Consider the following 27,578-nt stretch of genomic DNA (forward strand, 5'->3'; position numbering starts at 1 on the left):
AGTCTTCTGTACATGCACTAGCTACCCTTATGACCAGAAACCTGAGCCAAATCAAAAACCAGATGCCTCTGGACAGAGGGCTAGGGATTTTTTTGTATTAGGACTAATCTGGTTACAAAGCATTCCATGTCATTTTAACACTAGATTTAAACTCATTTTTTTTTTTTTTTGCAGCAAAGTGAGAGAATCAAGGTCACTATTGTGTAGCATTCCAAGGGTCTGACACTTGTCTAAATCCTGCAGAAATGAGATCAAGGGCGAAGGGCACAGATCCTGAGAATAATGATGGGGTCACATTAACAGGCATAATTTAGGGCAGGCAGACCCACTACTTGTATGGTACTCACTGTATTGGGCCCCATAACTTAGGTGCTGAAGACAGTTTCCATTACAACCCTGCTATTGTCAAAAACACAGCCTACAACCAACTTTGGACACAGCTCAGCCTTCTGAGGGAGAATGATGGCATGCAAGGGCAGAGCAGGACATACAAGGATTATTTGTGGGCTTGTTATGTTCCTGTACCTTCCATAATTAACAAGTACACATAATCGTTTTTACATTCAGCCTTAGCCACAATATCTCCCATAAATATATGAACTAATGGAAAAGTTACATGCTAATGCCATTTAAAACAGTGATTGGTGGTGGTTTTTTTCCTCTGATTGCTTAGCTTTTGGTGAATCTAACGATTTATCCAATATTCTGTCTATACAATTTGTGAGAATGACTGGTATGTCCAAAGAAGTACTCCAAAAACAGTGGAAATTCTCATACATAAATATTTCACAGAGATGAAAGGTTAACATGATTGAAAATTAGTGTCAAGCAGAATAATATGCAGAGATGATGGTATTCATTTATCAATAACTCATTCCCTTTTAGAAAAAGCAGAACAAAGAATGCTAGAAGGGAAGGTTGCATTCGTTCTATAACTAAATTCTTTTCAAAGAGCTGCTCACTTTATACCCTGCCCTTTTTTTTTTAAATCGAATCCACACAGGTGGTTTCTTTATTCTACTCTTACCTTTTTTTTTTTCAAACTGGTCTTAAAAATAGGCAGAAGAGGCAGTTTTCAAAGTGCCCAGAGGCACATGATTCAAGACTGAAAGCCAACTTCCCTAACTCCTTGAAGAAAAACCATCTGCCTGCCTGTGTGTGGGGGAGAAGGAGGGAGGTTGGAGGAAGAGCTGCTTTAACTTTGGAAAATAAATACTCATCCCACTCCCCACTGTCTCTGTGTCTTTCTCAATCACATACAGACATGCATGACTCTCATAGTAGAATCAACATTTTAAATTATGATATTTTAATTGATCAATAAAATGTTTAACATACAATGTTTATCTCTTCCTCTAGTCTATACCATCTGTTCTTCAAAAATATTTGAATCTATTTAATAGGAAGGTCTTTAAGCAAAACTACCAACTGTATCAGATCAATCCTCTGAATCCCAAATTCTGAAAGGAAAGTACCAGAAGGTGCTGCTGTTTTCATAAAAATAGAAAAGAATCTGTGCTTTCTCTCATTCCAGGCTTTGTTTTATCTGTTAAATCTTGAGATGGTGTTGTGCTGCTGTTCTCTCCATTAGACCTCAAAGAATTCAGAATGACCCAATTTGTGTTGCCATTTTAAAAAACCAACTTGGATATTAAAAAATAATATATAATAATGATATATATAATTATATATATGATATCATGATATATATAATGATATATAATCAACATAAAAAAGCTGTACATATTTAATGTATACATTTTAATGAGTTTGGAGATAAGTATATATCTATAACCATCATTATAAGTTCTATCCATCTTTTTCAAAAGTTACCTCCCACCCTTTTTATTATATTAGTACTATTACTATTATTATTATTTTGTGATAATAACACTTAGCCTAATATCTAGCCTTTCAGCAAATTTTTAAGTATATAACAGTATTATTTCCTATGGCCACTCTGCTGTACAGAAGATCTCTAAGATCTATTCATATTGCATAACTGAACTTCATATTCTTTGTCTACTACCTCGCCATATCCTCCTCCTCCTAGTCCCTAGCAACCAGTCGATTAAAAAGATGGCTGAGGGGTGTCTGGGTGGCTCAGTTGGTTAAGCCTCCGACTTCACCTCAGGTCATGGTCTCAAGGTTCAGGGGTTTGAGCCTCACATCAGACTCTGTGCTGACAGCTCAGAGCCTGGAACCTGCTTCGGATTCGGTGTCTCCCTCTCTCTCTGCCACTCCCCTGCTTGCATTGTCTTTCTCTCTCTCTCTCTCTCTCTCTCTCTCTCTCTTTTTCTCTCTCTCTCTCAAAAATAAAATAAACATTGAAAAACAATTTAAAAAATATGGCTGAGTGACTGGGATCTCATATGTGGAGTTTAAGAAACAAGACAAATGATCATAGGGGGGAAAAGAGAAAGGAAAACCAAGAAACAGACTCTTAACTATAGTGAACAAACTAGTGGTTCCCAGAGGGGAGATGGGTAGGTGAATGTGTGAAATAGGTGATGGGGTTGAAGTAGTACACTTGTTGTAATAACCACCAGCTGTTGAATGGAATTGTTGAATCACTAAATTGTACACCTGAAAAAAATATGACACTGTACGTTAACTAACTGGAATTTAAAGAAAAAAAATTTAAAATTAAAAAAATTAAATGGGCAAAGGAACTGAATAAACGTTTATTTAAAGAAGACATACAGGGGCACCTGGGTGGCTCAGTCGGTTAAGCGGCCGACTTTGGCTCAGGTCATGATCTCGGGGTCCGTGAGTTCGAGCCCCGCGTCGGGCTCTGTGCTGACAGCTCGGAGCCGGAGCCTGTTTCAGATTCTGTGTCTCCCTCTCTCTGACCCTCCCCCGTTCATGCTCTGTCTCTCTCTGTCTCAAAAATAAATAAACGTTAAAAAAAATTAAAAAAAAAGAAGACATACAAATAAACAACAATTTATATAAAAGGGTGCTCAATATCACTAATCATCAGGGAAATACAATCAGAACCACCAGAGATATCATCTCATATCTATTAGTAGAACTTTCATTAGGAAGGAAGGAAGGAAGGAAGGAAGGAAGGAAGGAAGGAAGGAAGGAAGGAAGGAAGGAAGGAAGGAAACAAAAACAAAAGATAACAAGTATTGATAAGGAATTAAAAGGGTACCCTGGTACACTGTTGGTGGGAACAGAAATCGGTGCAGCCACTGCGGAAAACAGAAAGGAGGTTCCTCAAAGAATTAAAAATAGAGCTACCCTAAGATCCAGGAATCCCACTTCTGTGTATAACCCAAAGGGAATGAATGACAACAGGATCTCAGGGAGCTATCTGAATTCCCATGTTCCTTGGTGTTGCCATTGGAGACAAGGTCCATGGTGCTCTGATGGCTTGGATATCTTGAGTACCAAAAAGAAAACCTAGACCTTGTAATCCCCAGAAGATCTAAAAGTGAAAAGTATCCATTTTGTTAAATATGAGGTCAGATGTTAAAATACAGTTTGGCTTTATCCACATAATTTTATTACTCTATAGACCACTGATGAATCTGTACTAATCATGTTTAGGGACAAAATCCCTCTTCAATCCTTGTAATGAAGGATATTTACATACGTGGAAAGACATGAACTAGTAGCTCTCAGGTGATGGAGTTATTACATTTTTTTCTTGTTACACTTAATGTCAAAGCCAAAGGAGGCACAGAACTTATTTGTCTCCTTAAGAAAAATAATGAGACAGACTTCTAGTTAACAAATATATTTTCACACTTTAACCCTGAAGAAAAAACAATATCTATAAAATAAATGATTCATTCCTGAAAGAAGCTGTTCAGGCTTAGGCCCATGTAGCAAACATTCTATTCAATGAATTTAATTCCCCCATCAAGTATTTTCTTCTTTGAAAATTAATCCACTCTTTATGTCTCTGCTTGAACTGAGAGAAAGCAGTATGTCCAGAAAAGGGTGAGATTTTAATTTTTTTAAGCTATTTTTTTTCCTCAGGCTTTCAATTCTTTCTTCTAACTGTAAAAAAAAAAAATCCTAAAACATTATTGAATTTCTTTTAAAAAGATGTTTGTATGTATTTGTTTTAAAAAATTATATCTATTATTTCATAAATATATAATTAATGTTTAAGAGCAAGCTTAGAATATAGTACCTGATTAATAAATATTGAGTAAATAAACTCTATTCTATATTTTAATATGTTGTATCAAAACATCATTTTTGGACAAACTAGCCTATATTTTATTTCCTAAATTCATAAAGTACTTATATATAAATACAAAAATTACTTCTGTAGAGATATAGTGAAAGTTCTCAATATTTCCATATTTTCCATGGTTACATTTTATGAAAATTCACAAATTTTTAAATAAACTACAACAAATTATTTTTATTTAATGCAAAGAGTTCTTGCTTGGGGGTTCCAAAATAAATTCATCTCCCCTTGAATTTAGATACTGTCCCAGAGACCATGATGTTTCCTAGAACTTTTATTCACAATTCTAAGTATTTCAACAATAACATCCAGATTTTACAATCTCTGCCAAAAATCCCAATGCTCTAAAGTGTCTCCATGCTGCCTGGCAAAGTTACTGAAATCCCTATTTTTAGAGTTAATCCTTTTTCATATCCAGGGTATCCAGAAATCCCTAAGAGAAGAATGATATATAAAAGCAATATTATTGACTGAGAGATGTATTCATTCATCCATTCATTTCACTTAGCAAATATTATCAAGTTGTGCTGTCAGATACTGACATGTGCCTAAGAAACAAATACAAATAAAACAAGGCTCTCACTCCACAAAGAGGAGTGAATATTTTAATGAGACTGAGCAGGTGAGTTTTTGATGGAAGTAAGACGTAGATCTGAATCTTTTTCAGTATTTCCTTCTGATACCCACCAAAATAATCATGGCAAGACTCAGGTAATGTTTCAAAGTAAGGAAGACTCTGTTTCTCTCTTCCTTCTAGTTCCCATCCATTCCTGAGAACTCACTGCTCTCATCTGCTCATAACTCTCCAATAACCAGAATCCCACTCATGTCCCATCTACCTACACTGCACACACTTCCAGGGTCTAAATGATTCTATAGTTTCAGTCTCTTCTCAACTGTGCCCTCATTTTATCCAGGCTCCAGTCACTAGTACCTAACTAATGAAGAATTAGTGTAGGAAAAATATACTGGCCAATTCATCTGTGACTCTTTGCCCAAAAAGCAGTCTGGTACAATGGAATCCTCACCAGATTAGAATTCAGACAGACCAAAGTTGGAATTCCAAATAAGCCATTCCTTGAAAAAAATTGCTTACCTTATGACTTTCCATTCCTCAAGTGCAAAATAAGATCAATAATACATTATGGAGGTGACAGTAAGGATTAGGTGAAGTACCACATATACAAGTAGAACAGTGCTTGGCATACAACAAGCATAAAGTTATTAGCTATCACCTGTTTTATATATCGAATATATATTATTGCATATCTACTCTATACCTGTTGCTCTGCTGTTTGGTGAGGCAAAGAGGCACAATCCTTGCTCTTATGAAACTTAAAATATTTTTAAATGTTTATTTGTTTATTTTGAGAGAGAGAGAGAGCATATGTGAGTTGGGGAGGGGCAGAAAGAGAGAGGGAAAGAGAGAATCCCAAAGAGGCTACATGCTCAGCAGAAAGCCCAACATGGGACTTGATTTCACAACCTGAGCCAAAATCAAGAGTCAGCTGCTTAACTGACTGAGCTACCCAGGCAAAAACTTAAAATATTTTAGAGAAAATTGACATTTAACCATAATCACACAAATAAATACATGGCACAAACTGAGCTAAATGGTAAAAAGGAAAATGAATGATGTTATGGGGATATCACACTCTAGAGAAAGTAGTATACATGAAAAGCAAGAGACTGGAAACAGCCCCATATGTTCCAAAGACCGAAAAGCAGCACCAGGGCCTGTAGAATCTTGAGGAGAGCAGTGAGGCGAGGGGCTAGAAAGGTAGGCGAGGAAGGAGATCAAGCAGGACTTTGGAGGCTCTGTAACAAATTGGAGACTTTATCCTAGGAATAACATTCAGGCAGGAAAGGCTAGTAAGCAGGGAGATTACATAAGCAATTTGTGATTTAAAAAGAGTAGATGAGGGCAAGAGCCATAGGAAGGGAGTAAGAGGAATCCTAATGGTTTACCCAACATGTGATAATGCAATGATTAGGGTGGTGAAAGGAGAGATAAGAAAAGCAGACAGATTTGAAAAATAGCTTGGAATAGAATGTACAAGATTAGTTGAAGTGTCAAGAACAACTCAGAGCAATGGATAATGGAAAAGATGACAAATAGTGAAATAGGAAAAGCTGGGGGGGGGGAGCAAGCTGGCAGCTGGGAAGGTGAGCCTTGGGAATGGAAGAGGATATATACAGAGGATTCTCTCTGGGTTGTTCTAGTTTGAGATACCTGTAAGTCCTCCCAGTGGATATCTCAAGTTGAAAGTTGGACATACGGGTCTCATGCATGGAAAAAGCAAAAAGATTAACTGGTTTCCGATGTTGTCTATAGGTTGATGACTATCAAATTTATGTTCTCAGGAATCACCAAGGGAGAAAAGACAGTATGAGGAGAAAATACTCAGTATGTGGAAGTCAATGAGGGCTCAAGGGAATTATTTTAATCATATAGATATATAAAAAGATGAATGTATGCTGCAAGAAAGTACAATGAAGGAGGGAAATCTGCAGATAGGAAAAGAAAAGAGACAATTGAGGTACCTGAAAAGCAAGACTGGGTTTTCAAGGCCAGACACAGAGAAGAGCAGGTGATGCTGAACTTTGAGAGAAGGTAAAGCACTTTCTCTGATAGAGAAAGGATAGAAGATAGGAGCACGTGCAATCTATATACATTCACCTCTTTTCAAGAGGAACCTGAGGGTTGGTACAAAGCATAAACATTAAATACACTGGAAAAATTGTGAAGTTAGGACACACCTTCAGCTTGCCTCTAAATCATATAATATAAACACCAGACTCCACTTGCCAACAAGCAGTCAGGGATGACCTCTAATTACAAAACCCCGTGTGAAATAAATCTATATATGGGGGCATTAGGCTTAGTATTTCCCTAAGAAATTATATTACCTTAACAACATCTGAAGGGGATTCTTTTTAAAGTAACTGATGAAAATTAAATAAAGATGAAGGCTGTAGAAACACATGAAATTATTAATGTTATTAACATGTGTGTGTATATTTGCACATATCAAACCAAAAATATATTTGAACTAGGGGGTCTTTTTAGCCAATCTCACAAAGAGATTGGTTCCATACTGCAATGTGGGTAAACCTTGAAAACATTATACAAAGTGTAAAAAGTCACTGTATAATTTCATTTATATGAAATTCTAGATTAGGCAAATCTAAAGAGACAAAGTAAATTAGAGGTTGGTTGGGGATGGGGGGGATAGAGGGATCAGGGAGTGATTGCTAAGGGGTATGGGGGTTTTTTGCTAGGTAATGAAAACATTCTAAAATTGATTACAGTGATGATTGCACAACTCTATATACTAAAAGCCATTGAATTGTACACTTTAAGTGGATGAATTATATGGAATGTGAATTATGCTTCAATTAAGCTCTTAAAAATGAAGAGGTATTTACTGCATTAATACGGAGAAATTCTCAAATTATATCTTTTAAAGCAAGGTGCAACACAGTTTATAATATACTATCATTTACATAAAGGAAATGGTTAAAGAAAGATTTATCTATATAAGTGTAATTTAAAATTTTTTTGTATATGCAGCACAGAATTTCTCTAGAAGGATACCCAAAGACTTAGTAATATTGTTTTCAGGAAACGAAGCCACATGGAAGACAGAGATGAAGGGAAATTTTCCAATGAGTATTTTTGTGTTTTGTTTTGAATTTTGAACAATGTGAACTCATTATTTTTAAACATTTTTAAAAATTGTAACTGAAATTAAAAATGTGTTATATTTTTTATTTACTATACGCAAAATTGTAAGTGTGTGTGTGTGTGTGTGTGTGTGAGAGAGAGAGAGAGAGAGAAAGAGAAAGAGAGAGAGAGAGAGAGAGAGAGAAATTGAGTCTTTTCTTCTCTTATTGTCTTTGCCAGACTTATAATTTGTATCCTCTGCTAGCGATGCCTTGAGAAAGTTAACTGTCTGCTTTTTTTTTTTTTTTTTTTTGACTTTCTATTTCTAGTGTCCCTTAGTTTACATTTTGGTATGTAGTGCTCCTTTTCCCATTTATCTGCATCTTTGCCATTTTTACATTTGGATATTTGTGAAATGCTTCCTGCTGCTTAGTATCTGTGAATCCAGGAAGACTGACTCTGCCATTGGGATTGGGGTTTGGTCCAACGTCTTAATTTGTTCTGATTTCAGGTTTTGCTTACTAAATTAATATTTAGACAAAACCAAACTCCAGTACCTTGCATAGATTACACTGCCCTCTGGAAAATTCTCCGTATTGCATTTTTACTCACTTAAGAGTAAATCACTCATATCAAAAGGATGTGATAGCTTTCTCTACTGATATGATAGAATCTCCAAGATATATTGTTAACTTTTTAAAAAGCCACCTATGAATACTTAGAACACAGTTTCATGCCAAAATGAAGGAATCCTTAGCATGCCATGTAAGAGCTCCAGAGTCAGACCTCTGGGTCCAAATTTTGTCCCTCTACCAATGAACTTCATGGTCTTTAAGTCTCAGTTTCTTGGCTGATAAAGAAGGATAGTAATAGTGCCTCATAAAGTGATTATGAGGGCTACAAAGTGAACTCATCTTAAATGCTTATCATGGAGAAGAAAGATCTGTAGCAGTAATTTAATAAGAGTAGCAGTAATCACAGAATGGCATTAATAGTATCACTAGTAATAATGTGCCCATTAAAATAATAAGATAATAATATGAGTAGAATCATGTTTTTTTTAATGTGCCAGGCATTGCATTAATATTTATTCTATACCACAAAAGCTTCATAAAGATGCTGTGACATTGACATCTAACAATAGTAGCAGTAATTACAGTATGGTATTAACAGTGGTATTACTGGTAATAATATGCTCATTAAAATGTTAAGATAATAATACAAATCCAGTTTTTTTTTAACATGCCAGGCACTGCATTAATGTTTATATCACCGAAGCTTCATAACGATGCTGTGACATTGGCACCACACCTTACACACAGAGAAGCCAAGACTGAGAGCAGATGTTCTTGAACCTGAGCATTCATGAGAATCAATGGAGATGGTTTTAAAACACTACTGATCTGCATTTTGAATGAGCTCTAAAATTAGTAATAAAGCAAGGTGTCCATGAACCATGCTTTTGAAAGCCCTGGCCTTAGAGCAACATTCCCTAGATTACACGGCCAGTAAAGTCTGTGTCAGGATTTAAATCTAGATCTGTCTTATTCCTGCTGCTCTATCCCAACTTTCCTTCATGTCGTTTTACAACCAAATAAAGGATTAATGCTTTCTTTTCTTGTTTTATACACCCAATTTCATAATACTATTGGACATGCTTACAATTAGTTTAGGCTTCTATAACTTTATTCTTTCTTAAAAAGTTTAAATAATACATGAAAAATCTTTCTTATCTAAAATAATATAAAGATATGCTGGGGTGCCTGGTGGCACAGTCTGTTAAGTGTCCGATTTCGGCTCAAGTCATGATCTCACAGTCCGCGAGTTCAAGCCCCACATCGGGCTCTGTGCTGACAGCTCAAAGCCTGGAGCCTGCTTCAGATTCTGTGTCTCCCTCTCTCTCTGCCCCTCATCCACTCATACTCTGTCTCTCTCTCTCTCTCTCTCTGTGTGTGTCAAAAATAAATAAAAACATTTAAAAATTTTAAAAATAAATAAATAAAAGAAAATAATATAAAGATATGCAAAGCAAAATATCAAAGAACTTATTAACCTCTTGTTGGCACCTCTTAGATACCTGCTATTCTCAATTTGGGTTATATTATTCTTTCTAATGTGTGTATTTACTTATATGATGTATAGCTTTCCAAAATATTAAAGAACAGAGCACTTTATTGTATGTCAGGCTCCATCTGAATATCCTGAATCTGAATATCCTCAATGTGATATATCTTTCTGTAACCTTATATTTACATAATTTATTCCCTATTTTGGCTCAGAAAATTAAATTGGAATACCTGTGCTATTTTCTACATCATTTCTTGCTGATAATTGTTTATGGTCTTCTGGTTTTAACCCAGCTTCTCTGACCACTGTTATTCAAATAAGCTGAGATCTTGAAAGGCATGTTCAGCCCTTGGCACTGACAATCTGGCATGGCTCTTATTAACGTGATGTGATTTGGATTGGCCTGTGATGGGAGACAGTGGAATTATATGGGAAAAGAGAAGACACTAAAGTAGTAAAATTTGTAAAAATCGTGGTGGAAATTTTCCTCCCAGAGTGAGGCTTGGACTCAGCCCGGCACAGCACAGCTACTATCAGTGAAATCTATTCTCTTAATACCAACCCATCTTTCCCTTCTTTTTGTCACTGAAAAACTTTGGCGTGAAAATATGTGCACCTTTGGTCCTAGTTCTTTTCCCTTGGAGGGAAGAATATCCCCATTTCTCCCACAGCTTTGGGGAATAGACTCATAACTGGACTTCATGTATAAAAGCTGTGATTTCCATACAAACTGCTGCTTTCCCAGAAAAAAAATGGAAAAGCCCTTCTCAGCAGTTTAAAATCCTTTAACTATTTCCTTCCCTTTGAACTTGAACTGCCAAGCTGGGTTGCTCTGCCTCCCCTCAAGTGGTACTTCCAAATAAGTAAGATAATTTAAGGAAGCAATGTTAGAAGCCACTGTAATTCATTCAGACCCATAAAACGTCATAAAATACACACCGGGTGCAGACACTGGGAGTGTAAAAGACTTACCACACCTCTCTGATACCCTCAGTTATTACAAATGATTTCCTCACAGGTACTATGATTTAGACCTTAACTTTTGGAAAATAGCAAAACTTGGGTCCTTTTGCAGTAGTCAGTGTCATGGCTCTAAGCAGGCACCAGTGTGTTTTCTCATTTTCACTCTTCCTTTTATACTTGCACCAGAAAAGAAAACAAACAAAAACAGGTGCATGCACACTATGCAAATGAGAAAAGGTAACCTCTGAGACTATTTCACAGCAAACAGAAGATCCTCAAGCTGCTAGCTAGCTAAAACCGCAGGAGGTGTGTCAACCGCCTAGATGCTGAGCCACGGGAGGCCTGCAGGCTGGGAAGGCAGTAAATCCCCAAAGTGCTCTAAACTCCTGATTGGCAAGCCACACCAGGCCCCTCGGTTCCTCAGGTGCTGATCCGCAGGAGGCCCATCAACCGTTCAGGTGGAAGGTGCGGGGAAGGAGGGAGGAGGCAAGCTGTGTAGAGAAGTAGCTTGAATGAAAGGCCACCAGCTCACCAGGGGAGAAGGGAAATGGGAGGCACCTACTGGGAATACTAGAGTTCAGAGAACTCCATTAAGAGAAGGAATGAGCCCGTTCTCTCTAGCATAGAGTATCTTCTTACCTGTGGGAAGCTCATCTCACAAAGAGCAAGATCCTGGCTCAAGGGTTCTAAATAAATGCTGGTGTTGAATGGTTCCCAGATTGGGTTTGATGGCAGACCACCAGGGCTTCCCCATTGTGATCAGTTGCTAAGGTTCTCAGGGACCCACCACCCCCTAGCCATCCCTTGTATGACAGGACTCTTAGCATGATAGTGACATCTCTCCCTTCAGCTTCTCAAGTCCCTAGAAATACTTTAGCAGGGACTGACTGGGAGTCCCTCTCACTCTTTCAGCTAATCACTCTCGAATTCACCTGTATCTGCTACATGTGAAATCCTGTGGTATAAAAAGGGTGTGGCCTCTGTCCTCGAGGTAACATAAAAGTAAATGGTAATTGCAGAATACAGGCATGTGATAGAAATATGCACAAGGTGGGGTGCCTGGGTGGCTCGGTCAGTTAAAGGACTGACTCTTGGTTTCGGCTCAGGTGTGAGTGCTTTCGAGAATTCAAGCCTCGTGTCAGCCTCTGCGCTAGCAGCAGGAAGCCTGCTTGGGATTCTCTCTCTCCCTCTCTCTACCCCTCCCCCACATGCACCGTCTCTGTCTCTCTCAAAATAAATAAACTTTTAAAAATTAAAAAAAAAAGACATATGCCCAAGATATTATAAGAACACAAGGAAGGAGAATTAAATCAAATGGGATCTAGAAATACTTTCTGAAAGAGATGACACTAAGTTCAGTGTTAAAGGCATGACTGCAAGAGAGTGTTAACGGTGGGGAAGGGGAGCAGAACCGGGGCAGAGGTGGGGAGAGGCGGGTATACATGACAGGAAAGGAGCAGAAGTTGATTCCATCCAAGAACAGCAAGCAGATGGGTGTGAATGGGCCACGAGGCACACAGGGAAGTAGTGGGCGATGAGGTAGGATCATAGAGGGCTCAGTAGACCAAACAACTAAGCCTGAGATTTACCATGAAAGTATTGAGAAGCTCCTGAAATAATATACAATATCAATACAAGACACCAAGGCCTTAGGAAAATTAAAACTTGCTGCTTTTGACCAGTTTGGTTTTCCTGATTTCCATAAATGTTATGTTCAAAATAAAATAGGTTCTTGAGGTCAAATTTCTAATTTTATATTTTATCACTTAATTTTGAAAGCTTCTGTAAGGGGCCCTTGGTCGCTCAGTCGGTTGAGCATCCAAGTTAGTCTCAGGTCATGATCTCACAGGTTGTGGGTTCAAGTCCCACATCCAGCTCTGTGCTGACAGTGTGGAGACTGCTTGGGATTCTCTCTCTCCCTCTCTCTTCCCCTCCCCTACTCTCTCTCCCTCTCTGCTCTCTCTCTCTCAAAATAAACTTTAAAAAAATAAATAAAACAAAAGCTTATGTGAAATCATATACATTAGAATAACATGTACCATCTATAGCACATATTTTACTAACAAGCTCTTTTAAAGGGAAATCTTAACACAGTTATTAAACACTACTATGGTATTAAAATTCAAATAAATGCCAAACCCTCCTTCTCTAGATGAGTATAATTTTAATCATATATTCTCAATACTTACTTAATGATAAACTTAAAAATAAATTGATAAATTATATACACGTATCACAATACTAATGTAATTCATGTTATCTACATAACATAACATATACAAAGGTAATAGTTTCAAAGTATAGGATAAAAAATAAATTAAAATAAAGGATTTAGTATTTTCTATCTGCTTTTCAATGTATTATCTGACATGCCCCATTTTGGAAGCCACAGCATTAGACAGCTCACAAATGCCTAGACCCGCCTCCCCTACACTCATATATATGCATGTAGACAGATGTCAATGTCATTCATGAAAGCAAATCAACTAAATTCTCCAGTCAAGCTAATCACTATGCAGGTGATAAGACACTGAGGCAATAGATCATAAGGTGACACCCCTCTCTCAGCTCCCTGGGGTCATTATGAGGCTTGAGAGATAGCACAAACTATGAAGCAAGTTCTCAATCCCCTTTACAGCACAAGGAGAGCAACTGGGTGAAGTCAGAGGGGTAAAGGCAGGATATTTCACTCGAGGAGTGAGAGGGAGTCGTGGGTCTACCAGGATAGCTTCTGCTCTCATATTGCCAGAATTCTAGAATCTCAGAGACAGATCCGTATTTCTAGGGGCTAATTTTCCAGTTGCCCCTCAGGAGGGTCTAGGAGTCAGCACTCTGAGACCCATGCTACATCAGAGGAACATGTCTATATTTCCTTTCCAGAGGTAGCATTGCTCATCTTGAATCCTACTCATAGAATCCTGCCCACTTCCTTTTTCCACATGGTTTGAGTAAGAAAAACTGCCACCGTTGTGAAGATCAGATTATAAATAACTGCACCTGTGAAAGGAAACTCTGCTCTAGACACTCATTCCCTGGATCTCTCAAGAAGAAAGCATTTCCATACTTTAGCCCCTCCCCTGTGATGGGCTGAAGAGAAGAGACAGGGGTCTGGCTTGTCAGTGTCCACAGTCTGATTCAGAAGTGGAGCCGTATCCCCAAGGGCAGCCACCCAAGGCTTTCGGACTCACTATGTCAACAAATTATTGTACCTGCCGATCCATCTCAGATCCAGCAATCATACCATCAGTATGATGGAGGAAAGGGGCTGGGATTGAATCACCGTTCTGTCCAATTCACCATTCATTCATTCACTAGCTCACTCACTCACCCACTTATTTAACAAAGATGAAAAGAGCATCTACCCTGTCCTGGGCTATCCTGGACACTGGGAGCACAAAGATAAGAAGATCCCATTGGTACCAACAATGTGCTACAAGACAGCAGGGTGATGCCTGCAGAACAGCCCAGCCAGTCCTGACACAGCGCAATAAGTTCACCACCTTTGTGCGACCCTCCATGCGGGCTTGTTAGACATCATCTCCCCACACACTACCACTGCCTGAGAAATGCAGCCAGTAGGACTGGCCCACCGTCACTAAACCAGGCAAAAACCCAGCTCAATCTACTTAAGAGCAAGGTTTTTATCCAGACACTAAATTGCCATCAGGTGATGTTATCATGTAAATAAAGAGCGGCAAACAGATGGCTTCAGACAGGATCCAGGGCTGGCAAAGCATCACTGATGTTACAAATGAAGAAAAGCGAGGACAAGCCATTTGATACAGAGCAGGCCCTGGAGTGCACAGCAGCCTGGCTAACAGAATACCGGTCTCAATAATGCAACCATAGCAAAAAGCAGTCACACCCCACTTATAGATTTTGTTCATCAGGTGCTACTCATCTCTAAATATGGGGATATACCTCTAACATATATTCCTACCTTTCCCATAAAGTAAATTTGACAGTGGTGTTATCTGTTTAGATCTCTTGATATCACATCCTTTCAAAGGCTTTATTCTGATCCCTCCCAAATGTGTAAATAGTGATAGTGTAATGAACTAGAGACACTCAAAGAATCTGGAAACTTGGATTTGAATCTGTGCCATCTGTGAGCTTTCTTGGGCATCCCTTTTGGGGCCCATTTTTCTCAGCGATAAAATGAGAGATAACTGTCGCAGAGATTATTTGCTCCCTCCTAGTGTTTTCCCTCTCCTCAGTAACAAGAACTCCTATTTCTAGCTCAATATATTGTCACCTAGTCAAAAGATTACATTTACAAGTCTCCTTTACAACTAGTTATGGTCATTCAACTAAGTTTTGGCCAATAAGATGTATGAAGAGGTGTTATGTGTGACTTATAGGAAGAATCCTTTTTTACTTCTTGCTGTCTAGAATGTGGCTGCAATGGCTGGAGCTCCAGTAATCATACTGGACCACAGAGTAACTTTGGGAATGGGAACAACACATGGTGAAGCAATAAGATAAATAGAATCGAAGCCCCTGACACTGTGGAACACACTCCTTTTACTAAGGAGACATAAACTTCTATTTCTCAGATCTTTGTTATTCAAAGAAGACCTTACCTAATACAAGTGAATACCTAGCCCCATAGAGTGCCTGCAAGGATTAGATTGTGTCAGATCACTTGTACTCAGTGTTTCCCTAAAACTCTGGCATCATAAGCTGCTCTGTGAATAAAAGGATTACATGGTGAAACATCTTTGAAAAACAGCACATACTGTATCCCCCTCTAGAAATTACACAATCAATATTACTACATAAAAGCTTTGAAAAGACCAGAGTCAAAGAAGTTATTTTTCTGGTTTAGTCCAAAATTTTCCAAACTTACTTGACTTCATTATCTTTCTCCCATGCGATCCTTATAAAAGAGCCAGGTTCATAGGAAACAATTTGATAAATTCTGGATAAATTTATTATTAGTAATAGTTAATATACAAATCATTGTTTTTAGCATTACAATATGGATTCACCTAGTTGGATTCACTTCCGTTCTAGTCCAGGCCCTCATGGTATATGGTTTCATAACCCCCTGAATGTTTCCTATAGCACAGTTGCTAACTTTATCACTTTATACTTGTATATGTGATTACATTTCTCTCTCTCATACTAGGCAGTAATTCCAGGTAGGTATTAGAACTGTTTTGCTCACCATTTTATCCTCAACATAAGGCAAAAGGCCTGGAACATAATAAATCATGTACCCAATAAGTATTTGTTCAATATAGTCATGATTCCTGAACTCTGCTTGAATACCAGGCACACTGTGCAAATGGCATGATGGAATAAGCGTAATTCACTTTTGGGAAAGAACATCAATGTTCACTTTCAGGAGAAGTTTTGTTGTTACTTTTTGCTCTCTTGGATAGCACGCAGGCCATTAACTCCTCCATGGCCCATGTGGAATCCTAATGGACAAAACAAAAAAAATGCTCCTTCTAAGGGAGTATTATTTAATCCATAAGAAATCCTGAGTAATACTGACCTAAGGATAAATTTGGAGATTTTTGATGTGCTTCCAGATAAAGGAAAAAAAAACTTCAAAGTTGTCAGCAAGACCCTATTATTGGGCTCAATGGGTCTGGATGTCCAAGATACATCACTGACAAGGCTAGAAATTGGTGTTGCCTATGAGATGGTGCTTATCTGGGGCCAGCAATCAGCGTGAAAAACTTGACCTCTCCACATGTTTTGGAAGTCCCATAGCCCGAGGGGTGTGTTCTGAAAGTAAGACATTCAGGCAAAAAGGTCTTCTTATATGAGGGTTATGATCTACTCCTAGAAGTCCCAGAACATCACTTCTACATTCTATCAGCCAAACAACTCACTAAAGCCAGCTCAGATTCAAAGGGAGAGGAGTGAGCCCCCACCTCTCCAGCAGAGGAATAGCATACACTTATCGACAAGGACTATATGGCAGCACTTTTTGAAGGAGAACTACAATAACATTTAAATTATAGTAATTAGAACCAGTGCTAGATATTATCATTTAATATAAGAAGCATATATATCACAAATTTTATTTTTCATATTTTGATAGCTATATTATGATCACTGGTTTCTTTTATAGTACTATTTTATTTTACATATGAAATATATTATTAGGAGGGGTGCCTGGGTGGCTCAGTCAGTTAAGCGTCTGACATCAGCTCAGGTCATGATCTCATGGTTTGTAAGTTCGAGCCTCACGTCAGGCTCTTTGTAGACAGCTCAGAGCCTGGAGCCTGCTTTAGATTCTGTGTCTCCTTCTCTCTGCTCTCCCCTGCTTGTACTCTGTCTCTGTCTCTCTCTCTCTCTCTCAAAAGTAAACAAACATTTAAAATTGTTTTTAAAAAAATAAGGAAAAAGATTATTAGCAGAATGGATCTAGGCTTCACCAGACTACCAATCAGACCTAGGGCACATGAAAAGTTAAGAACTCCTGGGTTGTGTAAAAGCGTGGGGACTCAGCAGTTGACAGAAAGCTACCTATGCTATTCCCACCCCTGCTGGCTGGGCTGTGCCGTTAATCACCTTGTCACTAGACAGACTTCTTATCTTTAAAGCTCAGCATAAAAGGAGACTCCAAAAGCAACCTCAAGAAAGTATAATCAACTCAAGAAATGGCAACTATACCTAAACCAATAATTGGGAAATCATAAATTATTTAATTCTACGTTCCAAGAATATCTGCATGGAAAAACAGACCATGAAGTAAAAAGAAAAAGATGTAATTCAATTAGAGCAAGCGAAAAAAGCCCTGCTCTACATTAAGGGCCCCATAGACAGCTGTTCCTTACTTGGCTGCACTTTCCCAACCCCAACCGGGAGGGCAAAATGCATATGCAATCACTCAGGTCTCCTTCTCTTGTAAGAAATGCCTGTGTCTCTTCAAAGAATATTAATTCCATGAGACAAATTTCCTGAGGGAATAAAACTAGGTAAAATGTAAGTTTATGCATTTAAAGCAAGAAAAAATTCATTAATTCTCAACAAATTTGTAACAATGCAGATCATAGAACACGAGGTTGGTAGGAACTTTAAAGGGATTTCTTAGTGCGGTGACCAACTCGTCCTAGTTTTCCATAGACTGTCTAGATCTCATCACTGAAAGTCCTAGGTAAACCAAAGTAGTTGGTCACTCTGTTTACTAATGACTTTAAAGAAATTAAGTCCTAATATCAACACACTAAAATAAATATCAAAATCTTTGGATGCTGCATTCAGTATTCCAAAGTGGAAAGGAATTTGAAGTGCGCTGATGGCCTGTTTTTGCAGGTATTAAATATGACCTTCAATTATTACCTCCAGAATGAAACCTATTGTAAGTATTACACACAGTCCTCTAAATATTTTTAAAAATTATTTCTTGTCCTGTTCTATAGTTTTGTAATACTGTACCTCTTTAGGAAATGAGTGATATCTTAGAGATTATAGCCTATTCTATCTTCCCAAACTGATTGAACTGTACAAATTGGCCAATACTGTTGGAATTAACCTATCATAGGAGCCTATGAATTTAGAAAACTTAGTATTCTAACCAGAGAGTGACCAGAGACAACCTGGTTGTCACCCTAGAAGTGCTGCTCTCATCTGTGAGTAATTGCTTTTAATTTTAACAAAGATATGGGGGTCCTTATAGACAGTGATCTCTACAAGGGTTTCCATAAAGATCCAATGTAGATGTGTGAGACTGTAAGACCATTAGATTTTGCAGCAGCTTTTGCTGCTTTTTGCAGCAGATTTTGACTTACAGCAGCTTCCAGGGAGTATGTAGTTTATCCTCAGGCAATTTCTAAATTGCCCTCCTCGTCCTCCTTGGCACCACCTCCACCATCTTCCTATTGCTCTTTTCTTGCCTTCTGTTGTCCTACCTAACTTCCTAGTTTCATGATTGCTCCTTCTCTGGTTTCACTTCTTGCCATTTAAATTAGAATTTCCACCTTAAATTAGAATTGTCTCCTACCTGCTCTATAGAGCTATGTGTGATGGCTTCCTGTTGGCTCTCCCCTAGTTCAATCCCCAAGGCCTCCTCAGTCAATGATTCTGAGGATTACCAAATCTAAATCCAGATTCCCAACTAGCTTCCCTCCCAAACTTCTGGTCCACATTTCCATTAGTTACCATTCAGGCATCTAAACATGACATTTAGTATATGTCTAAGGGAATTTATTATCTTCCCTGTTACCTCTATTTCTCCTCCTGCATCCTCTATCTCTACCAGTGGCATCCCTAGCCATTAACCCATGTACAAAATTGAGTACTCTTTTCCATCTTCTTTACCATTCACAATTAATAAAAGGCCAAGACCTGCCAGTTCTGCTTTCCACCATAGCAGCACGGCTATGCATAGCAACCACCAATGCATTTATGACTACAACAAAGCTGATAGCTTATTTTACTAAGGTCAAAGTACACATAAAAGTCCTGGAGAAAATAATGCATTGTCCCTTTAAAAAGTAGTTTTAAACTATGCAGGAAGTATGCAGGGGATATGTAGAAGAAAGAAGTTGTTATAGTAGCAAAGAAATCACACCTATTGCAACTGAAGGAAAAGCACCAGAGGTGTTTTCTAGGCATACCTGTTATGTTCCTCTGACGCTGGAACACAGGGTGCCCAGAAGAGTATAAATGAATAAAAGCAGTTATTCTCCAAGTGGGGGTAAGTACCACAATGAGCACTGGGTCTCCTACATACTTCACACTCGCCAACACCACCCTACCCCCTCACCCAAATTATGACCTGAAAACCCTGAGGAAACATGTCCCCTCCAAGAAAACTACTATGATACTAATACTAATGAGCTATGACAATGAGTATGTTTCTCAGGTGAGTAATGACAGAAAAGGGTTTGAAAAATCACTCAATTAAAGTAGAACTCTAATTAGTTCCAGCAAGTTAGCAAGCCATAAAGAGTGTCAGGGCCTATATGACTTTGGATCCCAAGAGAAGATTCTAAGTGAGTTCTAATTAGCCCAGAAACAAACACCATGATTGAGTCAAGCAGAGATTGACAAAGTGAGATGAGGGAAAGGCTATCAACCTATTTTAATATATTTTTAAAGTAATGTTCCTTTTATTGCTTATAGGAAGTAAAAATATCTGCTCTGCTATTAATTTAACTGAATTTAATTTTTATGGAGAAAACATATATAGCTATAAAAACATATGTATATTTTAAATTCCAACTCCTGTTTGGAATTGTCCACTCCTAACAAGGGCACTCTGTCACAGACTCTGGTCAGTAGTTAGGGTACTATTACTATTAATTTGTAAGAAGCCATTTGAATCGTGGTCATTGAAACTAGAAGGAACTTCCTAAGCTCCAAGTGTGTCTTGTAGATATAATCTTATTTGAAGGAAAAAAATCTAAAACAACAACAACAAAAAAGAAACAGTATTCCTTCTTATAAATTTTGGGAGGCAATTGGCAACACTAGGTTGAAAACAAGGAGGCTGAAATTCTGTTCTTATCCTTGGTACAAACCATCATAAAAGTCTGGGCAATAATAATGCATTTCACTGCATTTTACGATTTCTAAAACACTTGCATTACCTTAGCTCATTTTAGTTGGATTAGATAGCCACTAAATTCCCTACCAGCTTCAACAATTCTATGTCTCTGTATTTTTCCATACAAGTATATTTATATTTACTTAATGCAAGTAAACCCACATAAAGACAACCCAAAATAAAACAAATTCCTAGATAATCACTGAGTTCATCAAAGAAATCCATACTGCAAAAGGATTTTACGCCTAGATTGCTTTCAGTAGTGAGCTTCTATATATATTCTTAAATTAACAGACATATGAAAAGTGAGTTTACATTCAATACTTCAAAACTCTTTGGGAAGGTCTATGGAAACATTTCTACCACAAAGCCTGAGATTTTCAGTTTTCCTTCTTGTGGGAAGAATGTGGCCTTAACACCCTTTACGATTAAGCAATGTTCACGGTCTATATTCTCTGCCAAGGAACTGCCTAAAAGGAAGGAGATTTATACAGTATCTAAAGATCCTTTGATCTTTGGTTTTAGATTTTCTTTTTATTTGTTTTTATTTGACAATAATACTGATTAAAGTATTTGTATCAAAAGTATCTCTTAAAAAATCATATTCATCTCTTCTTTCCCGTAAAATCTTAACAAATAGCTTCCCCATTCATATTCTAAATAAGGTAAAAGAAAATTTTGGCTGCTGTCCCTGCACACTTTTAATTTCTGCCCCGAGAGAAATAAAATGTTCAAAATATTTGTTATCTGCTCTTCCCCCTCACCCCAGCACACTCTTCTCTCCCAAGGAGAGACTTCTGGCCGTGCATGTAAAGATTTGGATGTGTGCTGCAGCCGAACACTGTCGTTTGACCCCACCTCAAAGTAAGTAATCTCAGATCAGGGGCCCACAATTATGTTTGGAGGGTTGAAGAATCCTACTATCAGGCAGCAAAGGGCAGTACAAGACCACCAAGCATAATAGATTCTAAAAAAAAAAACTAAAATCTTTTGACCACTCTGGACTCCTGGTGTTCTTCAATTTCTCATTCAGGTAAGCCAACAGAATCTAAATAAATTCTGCCAAGAGAGGAAAAACAGTACAAATTTAGCAGACCCTAACATTCAAACCTTTTGAATTAAGTCAGGTACATCTGCTCTTAATTACATGCATTCACACACACTCACACACATAAATACATACACAGTGGTAGATTAAAGACAGCTGCACATTCTTTGCTTGTCCTCCCATTGAAAGGTGGAGCTTAATTCTCCTCCCTTGTATCTGGGCTGCCTTTAGTGCCTCACCTGACCAAGTGAATATGGTGGTCATGATATTCGGAGACTGTTAAGGTTGGCTCAGAAGGCATGCAACTTCCACCCAGGTCTCTTGGACTGCTCAATCTTAGAGAACTCCCTCTTAGCCTGCCCTTTCTTGGAATCCAGCTGCCATGCTGTGAGGAAGCCCAAGAGGCTCCACAGAGAAACCCACATGGAAAGAAACTGAGGCCTCTTAGCTGACTACCCTGGCTGAGCCCCCAGCCAAAACCAACACCAACTGTCAGCCATGTGAGTGAGTCATCTTAAACCATGCAGCCAAGTTGAGCTTTTAGATCACTATATCCCCGCCACCATCTGGCTACAATGCCTGGAAGATTCAAAACAAGAATACCTCAGGCTTTCCCACAAAATTGTCAGCAAAATAAAATGTGAGGTTTAAGCTATTAAGTGTCTAGGTGGTTTGTTAAATAGTAATAGATTTCATCATAGAATGGATCCCAGTAATGTAGGCTTAAATTTCTTGCCTTTTCAACTTGCTGGTAGTCCAGAATAAATGAGGTAATGGTTTGCAAGACTCTGGTCCCACCCAAATGGGACAACGCCAGAATATTGAAAACTATTCAGGCTACAGGGATATAACACAATATTTATAACATCTGATTTCTAATTGGTTTTGCAGACTTAAATCTCGGTTACATGTATCTTATTCTAAATTAGTTATAATCTCACATAAGAAAAAGGTAAATCAAGCTAATAATGCTATGATTACAGAATTTTGTAGAAATTCTCCCCCCAAAATTACTTGATGATTTATGATCACTTTACCTCATATCACCAAGTTTAATGTGTCATCATTTAAAAAGAAATGCATTAAATATTGCCACCTTTCAACATCACATGGCTTTGAGGAGTTTCTCTGCCATTTAAGATACCCAAGTATTGAAAATCAGAACAAACAGAAGACCTATCATAAAAGAAAAACAGTATTATCCCATTCATTTCTTCAAATAAGAACAGTTCAAAGTAATACAGAAAAAAAGGAACACTGTGAATTCTAACACACACACACACACACACACACACACACACACGTGCAGTCTATGCTGGAGGCTATATGATATCATATCTCTACCGTTCAAAACAGAATCCTATCATTTGGAATTAAAACACATTCTCCTTTCATTAAGCCTACTCTGTGTGAAAAAGGTATCATCCTGTCATGGCTGAAATTCCTTCAAAGAAAGCACTGGAAGCATCTTACACAAATCCTCTCAGGTCCTTTCAGGACAAAACGTGGAGTACAGGTTAGCAGGATTATTTCACCCATTGACCAGCTATGCTTGCAAAAGTGTGATTTGTATAATATGTTAGATAGAACTTGTTTCCACTCTATAAGATGTCTAGGATGCATTTATACCAATTCTCTCAATATTTAGGGGGCAAAGACAATCAGATATACTTGTTTGTGTGAAGCAAAGTTATCATAAACCATAATGCAAAGCAAATCCTTCATGATTACCTTAGCTTACTCCATATAATACCACCAAGAAGAATTTACAGCTCTTTCAAAATCCAATGTCTATAAAGACAGAACGCCTTGGAGGAAAATGGTACCATACTTAAGATAGTGATATCTTTTATTAGTACAGTAAAGTCCTATTTTTATGGAATAGGATGGGTCTGAGGTCATTCCATAAAATTGATTTTCCAGAAAATGGAAATAGGCAATTTACCCTAAGAATTTTATTGAAAAATTATGCTATTCTATTTGAATAATGATGGGAATGTTCTACACGTTTCCTTTATTAATGAATTAAAATACACAAAACACCATAAAATTATATTAGAGGTTCAAAAGTATCACTTAAATCTTCTTTACCAGTCACTTTCATTTTGTAAAATCAGCAGTTCCATTAAAATCGTATTATGTAAAAATGGGTTTTTACTGTAATAATAGTTATTACCTATTTAGCTCCCAAGGATGTTGTGAAAATTAAATAATAAGCCATTGGAAAGCAAATACAAAGTGTCGCTAATACCAGGGGCCAAGAGGGGCAGTCAGATGGAAAAATGAAGGAAAAGAGCACCTGATACATTAAAAATCACAGCTTTCATCTCTAATTCCATTACCGCCAATACTCTATGCAGTGGTCATGTGTACTGTTACCTCATTTAATCTTTGTAACATTATGACATACATATTAATTACAGCCCTCATTTTATAGATGAATGTCAGAGAAGTTTAAAACTTGTTCAAGGTCACACAATTGGTCAATGTTAAAATCCACATGTGAACCTAGATTTATGCTAGTCAACAGCCCATCCTCTATATCCTAAAACGTTACTAACTCCCTAATATGCCTTTGTGTCTCCTGACCTTCAGATTCTTACTCCATTTTTTAAGGTCCTCTTCCTCCATGAAGCCACCTCTCTTCCATTTACCTGAGACACTTTGATTCGAAACACTTTGATTCAAAACACTTCTATTGCTAACTCCAGCTATTTGTTGTATATATTATGTATTCTGTGGGGTTTTTTTTTAAGTTTATTTATTTTGAAAGAGTGCAAGCAGGCAGGGGAAGGGCAGAGAGAGGGTGAGAGAGAATCATAAGCAGGCTCCGCACTGTCAGCACGGAGCCCACAGCGGGGTTTGATTTCAAGAAACTCTGAGATCATGACCTGAATCAAAACAAGAGTCGGACACTTAACTGACTGAGCCACCCAGGCACCCCTGTGTTTTATTGATTCAGCTAAATCCCTAGCGGTTTGAGGTCATGGCTGTATCTGATTTGCCTTTGGATCCCCGGATCAGGAGCACCTGGTACAGAGCCTTGAACACAGTGAGTGTTCCATAAATGTTGCCTAAACTGAATTGGAAAGAAGTGTTAACTTGAATTACAACTACATTTGCTGCCAGATGTAAAGAACATGCTTTTGCTAAAGGCTCATTACATCAGATACCTCTTTGGGAAGTTTCTCCAGTTTTTTCATGTGTATGTACCTAATGGGGATGTGGTAAGATTGAATTCTTTGAGCATCTGACATATGCTATGTACTCAATAAATAGTTGGGTGTTTTTTCCTTTTTAATCCCAAGTGAAGGAGACAATATGAACAATAAGCAGGGAAGTATAAATCCTGTATAATGTATAATCTGATTTGAATGAATCAGAACAAGCAGGGCTGGTAAATTTGTCTTTTTAATGATACTATGAGGAGAGCTCTGGAATCGAATTTCTTGTTGCAGCCTCTTTACTTACTAGCTGGATGAACTTGGGCAAGTTACTCAACCTCTTTATGTCTCAGATTACTCACCCATAAAAAGAAGGACAATAACAAGATCCACTTATAAAGTAGTTGTGAGAATCAATTGAGAAAATCCACATAGAACATGTAGCACAGTGCAGGTCACACATCAAGCACTCAAATTATATTTGCTATTATTATCATCGTTATCATCATCATAAAAACCTTAATTCATAGGTATCTGCTCAAAGAAAAGACATTATTCTTCACAGCCCTGTACAAGTTATAGCTGTACTGTGTCAAATTCATGAAACTCAAAGATTTTAATTCTAAAATTAAATTATGGGTGGCAGCTTTGAGATTGTGCACTTCTTTCAAGCAATATTTGTTGTTGGTTTTGTGCCACACTTGGGAGAACAAACTTATTTGATTCAAGGAAGACTGGGAATGAAAGAAACCAAGAGAGTCAGGTAAAAGTCATGAACACAAAACCACAACTAGAAAGGTAAATTCAAACTAAAGGTCCATCAGAGGTCAAAATATCATGGTTTGCCAAAAACTCGAAGGGAAAAGTAAACCATAACAGCTCCTACACAAGACCCCAAACAGAACAATGGATTCAAATGTTCACTGTAAGATCATTTGTTGGCGTTAAAAGATAGCTTATTAGAGAAGAAAAAAGAAGCAACAGGATAAGAGTAAAAACTTTGTTTATTATGTATCACATACTCGTTTTCATTCACTTGTCTTTCCATTTGAAAACTGGAAATAATAAACAATAACTGCATGGCTTAAAAATATTAACTTCTCTGATTCTCGCAATAAGACTGGAGGACCAATGGAAAGATACTTTCTACATCCAACACCTGTACTTCTCCCTCATGCCCCACTTTTTTCCAAAGCACTGATCTGTGCTATTTTTTAATTCTATTTTATTTTATTTCTTGATCTGTGCTATTTAAGAACTGTTTCTTTTTTTTTTTTTAATTTTTTTTTTCAACGTTTATTTATTTTTGGGACAGAGAGAGACCGAGCATGAACGGGGGAGGGGCAGAGAGAGAGGGAGACACAGAATCAGAAACAGGCTCCAGGCTCTGAGCCATCAGTCCAGAGCCTGACGGCGGGGCTCGAACTCACGGACCGCGAGATCGTGACCTGGCTGAAGTCGGACGTTTAACCGACTGCGCCACCCAGGTGCCCCTAAGAACTGTTTCATGGAGAATCCAAGTCCATCTTATAAGCTGACCATGCATGGACAAAGGAATGAAGAATGACGGAGAATGCCAGGGGCTCCCAACAGTCAGGGCACACAGTGGATATAGTCAGCTGCAGTGCCAAGCGAGATAGCTAACATTACTCCTCTCTCAGCATAAAGGTCCCTAAGGATACTAAAAACTTGGCAACGTTGAAAAGCTTCACTTGCTTCCTGCATGGGGTGGGGGAAACAGCTTGCTTAGTGGGAAAAACCATAGCCCAGGGCCAATCCGCTGGCTACATTCATCAAAGAAATGGCTGCAACAGAACAGATTTTTCCCTTCCGTATGGGAATGACTCATGAGCTTGTTTATTCAAAAAGTTACATTCTCCATTGAGAGAAGTGGATGATAGGGGAGTAGGATGATAATAATAGTTCAAGTTCATACTAGTCAGCCTGCCCTCTCCTGTCTCTCATCTCTCTCTGCACAGCTGTATTGGCACCACTCCAATGCCCAAAATGTGGTTACCATGTTTTAATCATTCTGCCTTCATTTTTTATCCTAAATAAAGCAAGAAACACAACTACTCTTTCTCATTTACTCTTTGCCCTCTTAGAAAGAGAATGCATTGATTCGGTAAGAATTACAGACTTTGTGTCAGACTGCCAGGGTTAAAATCCTGACTGCTGACTTGCAAACTGTGTGAACCTGGGCAAGTTACTTAACTGCCCTGGGCCTCTGTTTCCTTGTCAGTAAAAATAGGAATAAGAATAATACTTATATCACAAAGTTATTATGAAGAGTGAATTAGTGAACACATGAAGAATAATTCCTGCCATGTTGCTAGTTGTACATTTATTGACATCACTTCACAGATGACCAAATATTCCTCTTCCAGTATGGATGTTTTTAAATTCAGGATTACCTTAGGAAGTTCAAATTAAGCCATAAATGAAAGTAGGTCTTTTAGGGGAGAGATATTTGTTCTCTGAAAAATATTTTCTTTTCAGGCTAGGGAGATTTTCTGGGAGTTTCAAGAACTGGCTCGTAAGAAAGAAGAATTTTGGGGGCACCTCACTGGCCCAATCGGTACAGCATGCAACTTGATCTCAGGGTTGTGAGTTCAAGCCTCAGGCTGGATGTAGACATTACTTAAAAATAATAATAAAATAAAATCTTTAAAACAGAAATAATTTTATAAGTATGGGTGTGTGTTTCTGTTTATCTGAAGAATCTTCTTTCTTCCATATGTGTGTATATGTGTATATGGGAAGAGAGTTCTATCATCTAGATAGATGATAGATATACATACATACATAGACTTTTATTTTTCCGTTTTATTTATCAGTTTCCTTTTCCAGCATCTTTGACATATTGTGGCAACAGAAGAGTTTATTCATCATATTTTCTATATTTGAAAAATTCTATATTCAAAGTTTAAAATTTCTGTATTTAAAAT

General features: G+C 37.9%; 1 protein-coding gene across 1 annotated transcript in view; it reads right to left on the reverse strand.

Annotated features, from left to right (window-relative positions):
• PKHD1 (PKHD1 ciliary IPT domain containing fibrocystin/polyductin) overlaps window positions 1-27,578 on the reverse strand; it is a 486,267-nt gene that overhangs the window by 191,120 nt on the left and 267,569 nt on the right.

Source organism: Lynx canadensis, chromosome B2 (genome assembly GCF_007474595.2).
Source record: "Lynx canadensis isolate LIC74 chromosome B2, mLynCan4.pri.v2, whole genome shotgun sequence".
Lineage (NCBI taxonomy): Eukaryota > Metazoa > Chordata > Mammalia > Carnivora > Felidae > Lynx > Lynx canadensis.